Genomic DNA, 13139 nt, shown 5'->3' with positions numbered 1-13139 from the left:
CATCACATGGAATCATGGAAAAGGAGAGGCTATACCTGGCTTTAATTTCAGTTGTCTGCCAGCATCAGGACACAGTTCATATAGCACACCATAATATGCACTGCACTGCAGTAGGGTGCTGGCTCCAAGGAAAGTAGCCTAGGTTTTCTTTGTTTAGAACAGTTGTGTTTATCACCGTTTACCAGCAGCAAACTTTCAGGTCAACTGAGTCATAACTGCTGCAGTTTGTTATGTACATGTCTGTAGTTTCAATAAGCTATACTAATGTTAACCTAGCAGAACATCCAACACAAATCTTTCGATAAACACTCACCATGTTTAAGTGATTACCAGCAAACAAAAACAATATAGCCTAATGTTGGCCTACTTGCAAAGCAGAAATACAGTAGGCCTACACTTTATTACGTAGGCTACTGTACTTACACAAAGAAAATAATAACAAGCAATTTGATTAAATAACATAACACAGAACCAAGAAAGTCCCACTCAACAAAGCCTGTGCGTGTGACCAAACATGATTATTATATACAGTTGAGTTAACATTACGGCAGTGGTTACCAAACTGTGGGACGCAGGGGAAACTCAGTCCAGCTTTAAACTTACTTTTGAAAGTTGTAATAGTAGAATGCACAAGGTGCAATTTCGACGTTTGGGTAGTGCATCATCAGTTCCTCTGGCCATGTTAGTCATTGCATACCTTAGAGAGCTATTTATAACTTGTCAGAAATGTTCAGATCAACTAGCCCATGTCAGGTAACATTTTTTTATTTCCTTTTTTTAGCCCATAGATATTGTTGTATTTTTTTAGTCACTCAAATATGACATGAATACACATTAGACATGACAATATGTATAGAATTGCAAGGAAATGTGCTTTAGAACTGCTAAATATTATTTGCACCCCATGACAAAATGTGTAGAATTTCAAAAAATGAGCTTTAAACCTGCAAAATTCTCTCCAACAACGAGGGGTGTGAACAGTTTGTGTCATGAACAGTGCTTGTGCCCATAGAAATAGACGTGGTGCGCACGTGCAGGGGGAGCGCGGGATGTTCGCCAATGCTGGAAGGGGGCCAGAGTGAAAACGTTTGGGAACCACTGCAGGGGCTAGTTAGCTCAGTGTGAATAAACAGCTTTATGGTTGAAGTGCAGTGCCTATAGCCCCATTAAACCCCATGAGTGGCTAGGATTATCACACTAAAGCCTGGTGTATCAGTATCCAGCCATGCCTGTGGTGGTCATGTGCCTGGTCAGCCCAGGCCATCCGAGTCGAGCGAGGATGCCCCCTTTGAAATAACAAGAGGCTGGCTGGCGGCCACTGCGGCCCTGGACTGCAGGGAAACCACATCAAAGGGCACAGTAACGGGATGAAGCTGTAATCAAAGCATACTGGTCCCAGCACTGATCACCCACAGTTCATCAAACGGACAGGGTCAGCCAACAATGAAAAAAGAAAAAGGAGAGAGACTTTTCTAAATACTTCCAGGAATGGACTTGGAGTAAGATTGAGTTGTAAGAACAACGGGCAAAAACTTTTTCTGTTTCATGTTCCCTGTTATGATTTGGAGCACCAACGGAAATTTGATAAAGTTTTGCAATAGCCTGCTCTATTGGAGCTTGTACTTCCTAAATGCAAGGGTCAAAGCAATGTTGAAAGTATTAGGGTGACAAAAAATACTGTAGGACAACTGAAGGATCTCTTACAAAAGATACACGTTCAGGTTTGCACAGATGCAGAATACATTTAGGCCTATGCTTAAACAAAATGCAGCACAAATGCCCAAGGTAGAGAGCCAAAGCCGCTCCCTCTCGCACATTCCAAGGACATAAAACTTTAAACAGCTGAGAGAAAAAAACATGCACTGCACAAAGGCTTCCTGCTATAAATTAGACATGATCCAACACGTTTTTGATTTGGAAGCACATTTACGGTGACCTAATAGAAATAGACAATCATGAAAGCTGAAATCAGGCAGGAACCGTCCGTCAGGTAATGTTAGAACCCCATTGTGCATTGCAGTTACCCCTGCATGTGGTAATAGGGAGGAGGGGGGGGTAGTATCACTCTCCTCTTGCAGCATTGCTCACATTGCTCTGTGGCTTCTGTGAGTCTATGTTTCGGAAACCCAGGGAAACCCAATCCCTCTGACACCTCCGGAATGAGGACGGACATCTCCCACCCGATTAACGCTCCCCAAGTCCGCAGGGATGGCCAGGACTTACTGCCAGAGGCAGACAAGGCCTAAAGAGAACACTCTAGGTTAGGCCTAAATCTGTACATTTATATACACTAACTATGGCTTCACCTCTCCCCTCTGCCCATGACCACAAACAGTTAGAAGAATAGCCTATGTGCTGAATTATCCTCGTTGTCTAGCTGGAGATTCGAGGGACCAAAGAACAAGTGCAAGGAGTTGCTGGAGTAGCTGGAGAAAGTGCAACCACAACTAGCTACATGCTGTAGCCATATGACCTGCTTCATGTCCCAGACGAGAAGAAAAGAAAAACATGAAAATAGGCTGGAAAAACCTTGAAATGTAAGAGATATCGGGGTGATGTAGCTGGATGGCCGTAATGATAATCTACATTCCTCTTATAGGTGTTTATGGACAGCTTGGAGGTGTGAATGAGATCACAAGCACCTGTTCTATACTCACTTTGACAGACTGATGGCAGAGCCAATGTAAGTGAAATTTTTGTCATTTGCTGCTAAATGATTCGTCCTTTCATTTCAAGTCCTCTCAGGATGGAATAGGCCTATTATCGTGATGATCAAGAACAAACTAATTTTTGGTCACAATGAATTGCTAGGCCATATCTTTGACAATCCAAGAACACACACCCCAAAAATAAATAACTAGATGTGTATGTTTCAAGGGGAAAGGATTCTTAGAACACAATTAACAGTGGGTTGTTCTTCAGCCTTGCTCCAGCCTTGGAATGGGAAGTAACCTCCCACCCCACCAGTACCACCCTCACAAAGCCCTTTAGCACAAAAGCAGGCTCTGCCCTCTAATTACAGTTGTTTTTACAAAGGATTTTACATGGTGTCAGGGCTTTGGACTGGGCCTTTGTCCTCCTTTCACATACAGCGGCAGTGCACCCTCTGCTTTCTCTCTCTCCACCTCTATCCCTTTTCTTCCTCTTCTTGTCAAGTGCAGGGATTTTTCTGCCATTGTAATCCTTGGGCGGGCCTCCTATGCATTGTGTAAAAAAATTAAATATATATATATATATATATAATAACAACATTCTGCTAGAATTGAACATTTAGCAGTATTCATTTTGTTATTATGTTTGAGCAAAACAGCATTATCCATGGCAAAATGCATAGAATTGCAGGAAACTAGCTTTAAAATGAAAATAAATAAAATCGCAGCTCTCAGCTCCATGGCAGAATATGTAGAATTGCAGGAAATTTGCTTTAAAACTGCAACATCTTCTCTCAGCTGCATGGCAAAATGTGTAGAATTGCAGGAAATTTGCTTTAAAACTGAAACAAATCAATCTCAGCACCATGGAGAAATGTGTAGTATTGCAGGAAATTGGCTTAAAAATGCAAACGCTCATTGCCACGCCCCTGCCACGGCCCATGCCACGCCCAACACCTAAGCCCCTTTTTGATCCAGAAGAAAACCTGAAGCGCTAGAGGAGCCACCTTCGTATACTTCCTCGTCTGGTCGATGACAGTTTTAATCCTTGTCTAGCCTCTCAGAGAAGGGGGCTCTCAGAGCACTAGCAAACAGAGGCTGGCACTCCAGACACTAGAGCAGAGTGACAGTGGAAGGAAGGAGTTGTTGTTTGATCTTGGGCTTGCTGAGATGCTAACGAAGGGCTGAGACAGACAGGGCAGTCCAGCCGAGCCGACGGGGAAGGAAGGGGAGGAGGCTGGTGTTGGCCGGTGGGGGTAATGGAAAGAGACTCTTTGAGAAGCACAAATTTAGCGTTTGTTCATCAGGTCAGATGAGCCTTTGATGAATTGCCCAAACACAGCCAAAGCTTTCCAGAGTCAAACTTCCCCCTAGCCCCTGCTCTACAAACACAGGACAGGGCAGCTCCTCTCCTCTCTGGGCCTCTGATGGGAAGGAAATGGGGTGAGGGGATGTCTGTCAAACTCCAGCCTCCGCTAGCTACCTTTTGGGACGGGGATGTCAAATTTCTCTGGGACCCTCTGATTCCACGGTGGGTGAATCACACAGTGCCGGACACAGAGAGGAAAAATCATGACGCTACATTTTCTGTGGCAAAACAGTCTAGGTGTGAGATCACACGTCACTGTCATAATAGTGTCAGTCAGAAATACTGGGAGAGCGCAAAATGAATGGAATTATGGATAATAAGGTCCACACATTATCCCAAAATAATAATAAATAAAAAAGTGGAGACATGAACAGAAACCTCTCCCAACTTACATCGTCATGCATTCTACAACATCACCACTTGTCTTATTTCAGTGGGGTTTTCAACACAGGCTTTACAAAGGCAATGCTGGATGTGGGTCCACCGTAATGCGACACAAACGCTACCTTTTGATTCCTGTCCCTCTCACCAGTGTGAGACGTGTCCAAGAACTCTTGGCAGGCCTGGCATCAGCCCGGTCTCTGTGCCAACATAAATGGAGTGACTTCATCCTGTGTCATCTCACTCAGCAGCCCAAGGACAAGCAGGCTTTCAGACGGGGTTGGGGTGTATTAGCCTAACTAATGGGTCTCTCTGGTTCTAGGAGGGTTGGGGCAGAGCTGGCATTTGGACTCTGTCATGCTCCCTACGGAGGGGAGTAAACCAGTGAGACGGGGCTTAGGCCTTCGCAGCTGCTCCTCCAGAACAGAAAAAAACGGAAAAGTGTTGACATTTTAACACAATAAGCGTTTCAACACAATAAGCGTTTTAACACAATAAGCGTTTCACATCTCTCTTCCTTCCCCCCTCATTCTTTTTTTTGACACGTTAAGTGCAGGCCCAGTTATTAGATCTGTTCACGGCTAAGTAATAATACTATATACACCTCAAGACCAGTACAGAACAGTGCATTAACCTTTCCCAGAATGAGTGCGTAATGGCATTCAGCTAGCTCTTGGCAGCTAACCAGCTATACGTTGTTACGAGGGTTTCGTAAAGAATGGCAACCAATGTCAAAAGCTGGTCTTAGACTGGTCTAATTACGCTTTTACGGGCACTCTAAGACAGTTCTGTAGACTTTATGATTGGTTAAAAGGCCCAAGAGGTTATAAACCATTCTTGCCAAAACAAGCAATTTTACACAGGTGAATATCTTAAGTGTTCCAAATAAAACCACTTCAGCCCTGAAGGCACAACATTTCTCTCTCTTTAAGGCTTATCCTTGCCATATGTAGTGGATGGCTAGCGTCGCAAGTTTGATGGAGCAAACCTTTCAAATTCTTCCCCTTACAATCTTAACACCAAACAACAGAATGACTGTAGAAAAGTTAGGCCCATCGAGTTCTCCTGGACCAGACTGGATAGATTGAGAGTTTTCTCTCACTTAGGGTGATTTCTGTGGTGAGGGGTGCACTTATCAACGTAAGGCAAAATGTGTGTGTGTGTGTGTGTGTGTATCAGGTGTGCAGGTGCTGGGTGTCACGGTGAATACCAGCAGAGGGAGAGAGACATGGGAACGCAGCACTGACACCAGTGGGCCACATGATAAATGTGCGCTTTGACAAATGTAGACTAGAAATACTCACGTGTGTACTCCTGTCTGTCACATTCACATGTGGCCCTGATACTGCGGGTGCGGAGGATGGGGTGTGAGTGTGTGTGTGTTGAGAGGGGTTCAATGTGATAGAAGAGGTGGGCTGAGGGGGCTAATCTCAAAGTCCCTATCCTTAAAGTAAAAACAAATAATACAAAAATAAATCACTCACAAAGAATGGCTGTGGTACTTTCTGACAGCCCATCCACTTAACACATTTGAAACGTTGGTACCCCGGGCCCCAAAACCAATAACAAATCGTACATCAAAAGGACACTGTTGCTGTACCAGGAGCCGATGAGAAAGAGGCCCGAGAGCTACAGGTGTCTCCTCACAACTCCCTGTGTTTGTGTAGAATGCCCCGGCCCATCCATCCATCCATCCACCCACTTCACAGCATCAGGGTATGGCGCAAACATGGACATATGAGGGTATGTTTGTGTATGTAAGAGAGAGTATGTATATGCATACTTATAGGGGTCTGTTTGTCATTTTCCTTTTACGTGAGAAAACAAGCTGTTATAATAATAATAATAATAATAATAATAATATAATAATAAGGGTGGGTACAGCTTTTTGGCATCTCCACCAGCAATATATAAGATCTTCAAAATGAAAACTGGAAAGCCGTCCAGTTCCTAGTCAGACCTGACTTTATTAGCTGTTATGTGCATAAATATTTATAAACAGTGAAATATGACAGTAAAATGGATGGAGCAGGAAAAAACTCCTCACCCAGAGAAAATGATGGGGCCCTGCTACAGGACCTGGATTCATCTCCTGCCCATTAAAAGAAGTGGGAAAATAATAGTGACAGGCTTATTGAATTACATCATGCTTTGGGTCAACAGGCCTCCCCCAAAAGGCATTGTAACGAGGAGACGCTTTTTTCCTTTAATAAACACATATGCAATACCTCCCCCATGTACGTACACACTCACACACACCAAGGCTACACATCCATAATCAAGCAGGGAGAGTGTTATGGAACAAGTGAAGGAGAGCGGCTCATAAACCACTGGCTGGCTGCCTGGCACGGGGGGGGGACGGACAAAGACCTGCTTTAAGGCCTTTCCAATGGAACCCGGCTGACAGACAGACAGCGGAACCCCCGTTTTCATTGTGTGGGCATTAATTGTGACGTAGGCATACTGTATAAAGGTTTACAACTTAACAATTAATCTAACATAGGAGAGAAGAGGGGGAGGGGTGTGAGAAAGGAAATCGAGAGTGTGTCTAAAGGAAGGCTGGTAACTTTGCTTATAAAAAAGACAAATACAAACACACAGAGACACACACACACACACACACACACACACACACACACACACACACACACAAACACAATTGTGTCAGTGTTAGAATGTCAAAGAGGGAGGTAAAATAATGGAAGAAAGCAAGATGTGTGCCATAATGGAGCTTAAGTAGTTTTCCAAACAGAGGAGAGAGAGCGCTGACAGAAAGGATCTCTGATCGCTCAAACAGTGTGAAAGATCTTAAATATATATTTAGACAGAAAGTCCCCTTAGTGGCTGCTGTGGGTTCTGGTGAAAACCCCGCCCTAGAAATGAGACTTCAGCATGAGAGATTCCTTTCCCCCTAAAAAACCCTCCTCCAGAAATAGCCAACTAGTCCCCTAGTTCCCCCCTCAGCCAAATGTCCCTTTAGCCATGAGTTTTGGTGAAAGTCGCATTCTCTCTCTGGGTCAGCCATTGTTGTGCAGCCTGCTAAATATTTACTCTTCCCAGCTTTCTGAGAGGAGGATGAGGAGAAGGTCCCTTTGTACTGGAGGGGTCAGAGACACAGAGCTGGTCCTTCCTGGCACCCAACACCAGGACCAGGCATCCTCTACCATCAATTACCCCATTAAAACCAGAGACAGGCTCTCTGAGAGAGAGTGAGAGAGAGAGAGAGAGAGAGAGAGAGAGAGAGAGAGAGAGAGAGAGAGAGAGAGAGAGAGAGAGAGAGAGAGAGAGAGAGAGGAGGAGAGGGGAACCCCTTTCAGAGTTGTTTACATGGGACCACCAGCGGAACTGCCACCACAATAGACCAAAGATGAGACAAAACAACAGCCAAAATGAATTATAGGGAAGAGTACTGCCCTAGCTATGAATAGCCTACATCGGCCGTTTGATGAAACCTCTCGGACTGCAAGGAACCCAACTCCTCCAATTTGTCATTGAAAATCAATAAGGGAAAAGAAAACTCCAATCAGAGTGACCGACCGGGAGTTTCAGAGTTCGGGCCTCCGTTACTGAACAAATATACTCACTACACCACCTATGCTGGAGTCAGTGGTGTGGTGTCCAACACAGATGGGATCACTGCCTTGGTCAGAAATAAGCAGTGACTGAGCATTAGGTGAATAATCTGCTGTTATGGTTGAATCATTCATGAGGCGGGTAGAGAGTTTGTATGCTTTGTGGGTTTGAACGTGTCAAAGCAGAGAGGAGCAGCTCTGGCAGCATGCAGTGGGCCATCTGGTATCTAGACTATCAGTTTACCTCAGGGCTCCATTTGTCTGAAACATCCAAGGCCCTTCATGAAGGTCACACATGACTCAATTTACTCAAAGTCATCTTGCCGACTACCAATTGGCAACTCTCTCATACTTTCTCAATACATTCATCAACAAGCTCATTGTCGAACGTGTATCAAAATCTACAGATAATAAACTTTAAGTAGCCTAGTATATCTTCCTCCCAAGCTGCCACAAATGAGCAAAAACAAACTGCTCAAAAGCGCCAGTGTATCCCCTTGGATTTGTTTTTTTTGGGGGGGGGCACAGAGTAGAGGCCACAGGCCACATTGTAGAGGCCGCAGAGACAAAAGTTTGCTGTTTTAAAGCACATTTTCTGCAATTCTACACATTTTGCCATGGGGCGGAGAGGAAATGTTACAGTTTTAAAGCTAGTTTCCTGCAATTCTACACATTTTGTCATGGGATTGGGAGAAAAAAATATGATCTTATTTCAAAAGATATATAGCTCCCTTATCTTTTCTACATACTTTATATCTGGTTTGAGTCGTTTACATTTACACTGAAAATTTTTTTACCATCCCGGAAATTATTATAAAAAATACATTGAAAAAAACATTTTTTGGAGTGGTGGCAACGATTTAGCAGCGGTGGCCCACCGCTGCTAATTGAATATAGGGAAAACACTGAGCTCGTTGCCAAAAGGATTCTTCAGCGCTGGCATCAAAAGTGCTTGAGAGCCCAGTACTGTAGATAAAGATTTCAACCCCTTCATTAAGCTAATACACCAGTGTATTACCTGAGGCCTTAGATGATGGAGCAGTTTACAATGCTAAATGATCAAAGCTGCTCCTCGCTGAGACTGCTGGCTTGCCAGAATGTTGCACTTTATAATCAGTGCCTTTCTTCGCAGTCAGACGAGACGGTCAACACAGCTGCTAGGTTCCCTCACAGGCGGCAGCCATATTTTTACTCTGTGAGCTGCACTGCAACCCCCACCTACGTACACCCCCACCTCCAACCCCTTACCCCCCATCCCGTCCCCTCCAGCTTTGTCTTGGGTACATAAGTGGGCCTTATTAAGAGCAGAATCATTGCAGCTGTGCAGGAAAGGTGTAGAGCATGCAGCTTTGCTCTGAATACAAAACAAGCCAACATAGCAGACCCAGCTGTTCCATTCTGATCCTCTCCACCTTTCATACACGCACAGATATTGGACCGCAACACACACACTGGCACACAGACACAAACACAAACAGACACACCTGTTTATTTGTCTGATAGACTTTTATGAATCAAAGCGACAGTCAAAGAGAAGGAAAGTGGTCAGTCTGGTCTTCAACATGAACTTGGGAAACCTCTCGAAAAAAGTAACAGTTGTCGGCTTTTTGACATGGCTCTGGAGGCCTTTCAACATGTTAAGCTGAGAGGAGCTGTGTGTGTGTGTGTGTATGTCAGTCAGGTTCAGTGGTTTAGCAGGGCAGCCTGCATGAGCTGTAGGTAAACATGTTCACCTTATGCTTCTCACTGATCCAGTTGTAGCAAGAGCAGAAAAAAACAACCTTTGTTTGACTTTTACTGACAGCCTGTCTGGGCATGCCAGAGAGGAATGGCAAAGGGGGAGAGGGTACAATGGAGTGTATTCAATGTGAAAAGTATACTCCGTGTCTGATTACATTAAAGTTGGAATCATTATTATCCAACAACTCTTGAAGACAAAGTACTGGCAACTATTAGTAAACACGCGTTTGTTTATTTTAACTAACGGATAAGTAACTTTTAAAAGTAACTGAAATGTCAAGAAAAAAAGTACTAGGTATGTACTTGGTTCCGAGGATTTAGGCCTATATCTGTTTATCAGTCAAACATGCATAGTGTTGTAAAGTAAATTATTTTTGCTTCTTGTATTAGAGGAAAGAGAAAGATGTAGTAAAATGTCTTACCAGGGGAGTGATATTGTCCAACCTAGTGATGTTGTTCATGCGTTCAGATTGGAAAAAGCTTCACAACGGGTAAGCTGTAAGAGAGACAAAAATACCAAATTAACCACAACAGAACTGTTTTTCCACCATTGGGAAATGTGAGGGTCTCTAAGCAAAACTTAATGGAAGTTTCACTCTGGCAATCTCATCATGATGGCGAGTAGCTGGCTCTCTATGGTGATATACTGTACTTCTCTCTTTTTGAACTTTTGATGTTTTATGGCTCCCCAAGCAAAGCCAACACTGAGCTGAGCCAGTGTATGCAGCAGACTTTATAAAGAAGAACAACCAGTAAGCATGCTTGAACTTCATCAGTCCCAAATAAGATACCTTACCAACAAACAAAAAGCATCCTACCACGACAATTCCTAGGCTATTCCGAAGAATTGTGATAGAATAGTTTTAAATAGACCTCACATAGTCTACCTACTCAACAGAAAAAGAAAACTCCCAACAAAACATCCCTAAAAATACTGATTCAAAACAACTCCCAACTCGCAGGCCTGAAAAACCACCAGTGAGGAAAATGACTTTAATTGGGGGAGAAAGGGAAAGGAGAACGTGACATGTTTCCTGGGGGTTTCAAAAGAGCCTCTCCTCAGGATGCTCTCAAGCTAATAGCTGCTCCCCGCCTCAACCACCTTGACCCCCGAGAGGAGGGGTCACAGCAGCCCTGCCGCTCTCGCCCCGTTAATAAGGTCACGGAGGTCACGTGAAGATTACAGACACTGGCAGCAGCAGGGCTGTGGAGCCTCTTTCAAAACAGCCGGCCCACTGGCCAGCTTCCCATCCAACCAACGCTCCACCAAGAGGGGTTTGGAGGGAGGAAAGGGGGAGGGGGGGAGGAGAGGAAGCTATTCCTCCCGCTCCCTCCCTTGACCATGATGCCAACAACTATGTGCCTGGGAAAGAGAGGTCCTGGTGCCAGTGGTCCTGGTGCCACTGACTGAACAGAGAGCTATTGAAAGCCAACATATGGTCCACATCACCAATTACTAAGGTGTGCTGAGATAGCCACAAGAAGATGAAGAGAAGAAGGAAAATGTGGACGGATGAGTTTTTTTGGGTAAATTGATGTAAACACTTTAGGTCACAGGGACATTACCATAATGGACAAAAATGTGCAGTCTTCAAGATCCTCAAATTGTTTAAGATTCTTTCAATATAAATTCAAGATCTTAATTACTTAACTTTTTTTCTAAACAACTTAATTCACACAGTAGGCCTAACAGTCCAAAACCTCCTGAACTTCTCTCTGACATAGGCCTAGATCTACATTCACCACAAAGTGATGCAAGCTTCAATTCTACATCTAATAAAGCTGCAATATGTAACGTTTTGGGGCAACCAGACCAAATTCACATAGAAAAGTGTCTCCTTTAAAACAAGTCTATGTGTGCTATTTCTATGCTTCCCATTCTTAAGTTTTGTTTTTGTGTATTTTACAGCGGTTTAGATGGTACAATAATTATCTACACTATCCTTGTTTGTTTTGTGGGAAACTATTCAAATTTTTGCAACCAGGAAATGGTGGAGCGATTTCTGCATAGTGCATCTTTATGTTGTTCAACCTGACTTTTTATGGAAACCACTTCTACATGCCATGCTATTTTCTGTCTCCCAGATATGTAGACTGCATGTTCTATGCATGTTACCATTTACAACATAGACCATGTGGTCTTTATTAGGAGGAGGGGAAAGGAGCATCATTAGCATTTGACAAGGGAAAAAAATTGGGCTTTATTTATTACATCGCAAAAAGAAAAGCCAAGGCACCAAAAAATGCCCTAGTCTGCTGAACAATTAAGATGGTCACTTTTTGAAGGGTAGTAAGAGAGACAATGCTCTATGTAGGCTACATTTTCTTTATATTCCAGTATAACATCAGTTGGTTCTTGCGGCAAAACTAATAAACAAGTTCCCTCTGGATCAGAGTTGGTCTTTGCTGCTGTTGGTACAAACATGTGTCTAAGATCTTTGAGGGTAAAACACTTCCATACAAATTTAGATGATGTCCTAAACACAGGCCCAATTAATTCACATACATCCTGCTCACAAATGATTTCCATCTACCCCTGCCTGGTCACTGGACAGCAGTGTCCCAGCATGGTGCTAGCCAATTACTTCAATGAGGCTTGGCTTGAGTCACAGTCAGCACTCATTTCCAAAGGAGTCACTCCAATTCACTGGGCAAGTTCAAAACCATGGAATCACTGAGTCCTGTGTACGAATCCTCTTCTGAGAAGACACATTTTAGTTCGATGGGTATCATTCTCCGAAGATAATTTAAATAATGAAAATGGACGTTCTGAAAAAAAATTTGTGTTCTTTACATTTGAGCTCAATTCTGGGAAATTATCCTCTTAAGCTGAGCAAGAAAGCCTGTTGATTTAGCAACAAAACCATCACCCAAAGTATTTGCTTTTGCAATGACAACACAAGGGGAGGAATTCGGGCAATGCCTGTGTATCACAGGCTCATTTCCTTTGAGTGAAGGGCATCCTCAGACACCAGTGTTTCTCCCTTATTCCCGCGCCTCGGGGTCTGATAGGATCCTCTGGTCAGGTTTAACACAGGCATTCCACCGACGCATACACACACAAATCCCAGGGCCGCATTTGTCAACCATTGCCTTGGCAACAAAACCCCAGGAGGACAGAAGAAAAATAACAAATCACCCAGTCTGCTGAAGGAGAATGAATGGGGCAGGGGGAGTTCAAAACAAGTAATGACATGAGAAAACTGTTCACTTCTAAATCATAAGCATTGCTTACATTGGAGTTTCCAATGGCCTGAATAGATTCCAAAACTCTCCTTGTTTTTAGTTTAAAGATGCCACAGTATTTGGTCTCCTCCACCACTGAGTAAAGGTAGGCCTATATGAACTCATGAAAGCCTTTGTGGAAAAGATGGACTACCATTGAGGAAAAAGTTATCCCCTTTTTGCTTTCAAAGATCATTTTAC

At 43.6% G+C, this 13139-nt stretch overlaps 1 protein-coding gene across 1 annotated transcript in view; it reads right to left on the bottom strand.

The window, feature by feature from the left end:
- Positions 1-13139, bottom strand: part of LOC121548853 (protein dispatched homolog 1-like) — a 58500-nt gene that overhangs the window by 30591 nt on the left and 14770 nt on the right. Inside the window, exon 3 of the mRNA XM_045210235.1 lies at positions 10136-10209. The gene's annotated coding sequence lies outside the window, so the exon portion shown is untranslated. The remainder of the gene's footprint in view (positions 1-10135; positions 10210-13139) is intronic.

The sequence above is a fragment of the Coregonus clupeaformis genome, chromosome 33 (genome assembly GCF_020615455.1).
Source record: "Coregonus clupeaformis isolate EN_2021a chromosome 33, ASM2061545v1, whole genome shotgun sequence".
In the NCBI taxonomy this organism is placed as follows: domain Eukaryota; kingdom Metazoa; phylum Chordata; class Actinopteri; order Salmoniformes; family Salmonidae; genus Coregonus; species Coregonus clupeaformis.
Note: the sequence above shows the minus strand (reverse complement) of the source record. Positions and strands in the feature narration are given on the sequence as shown.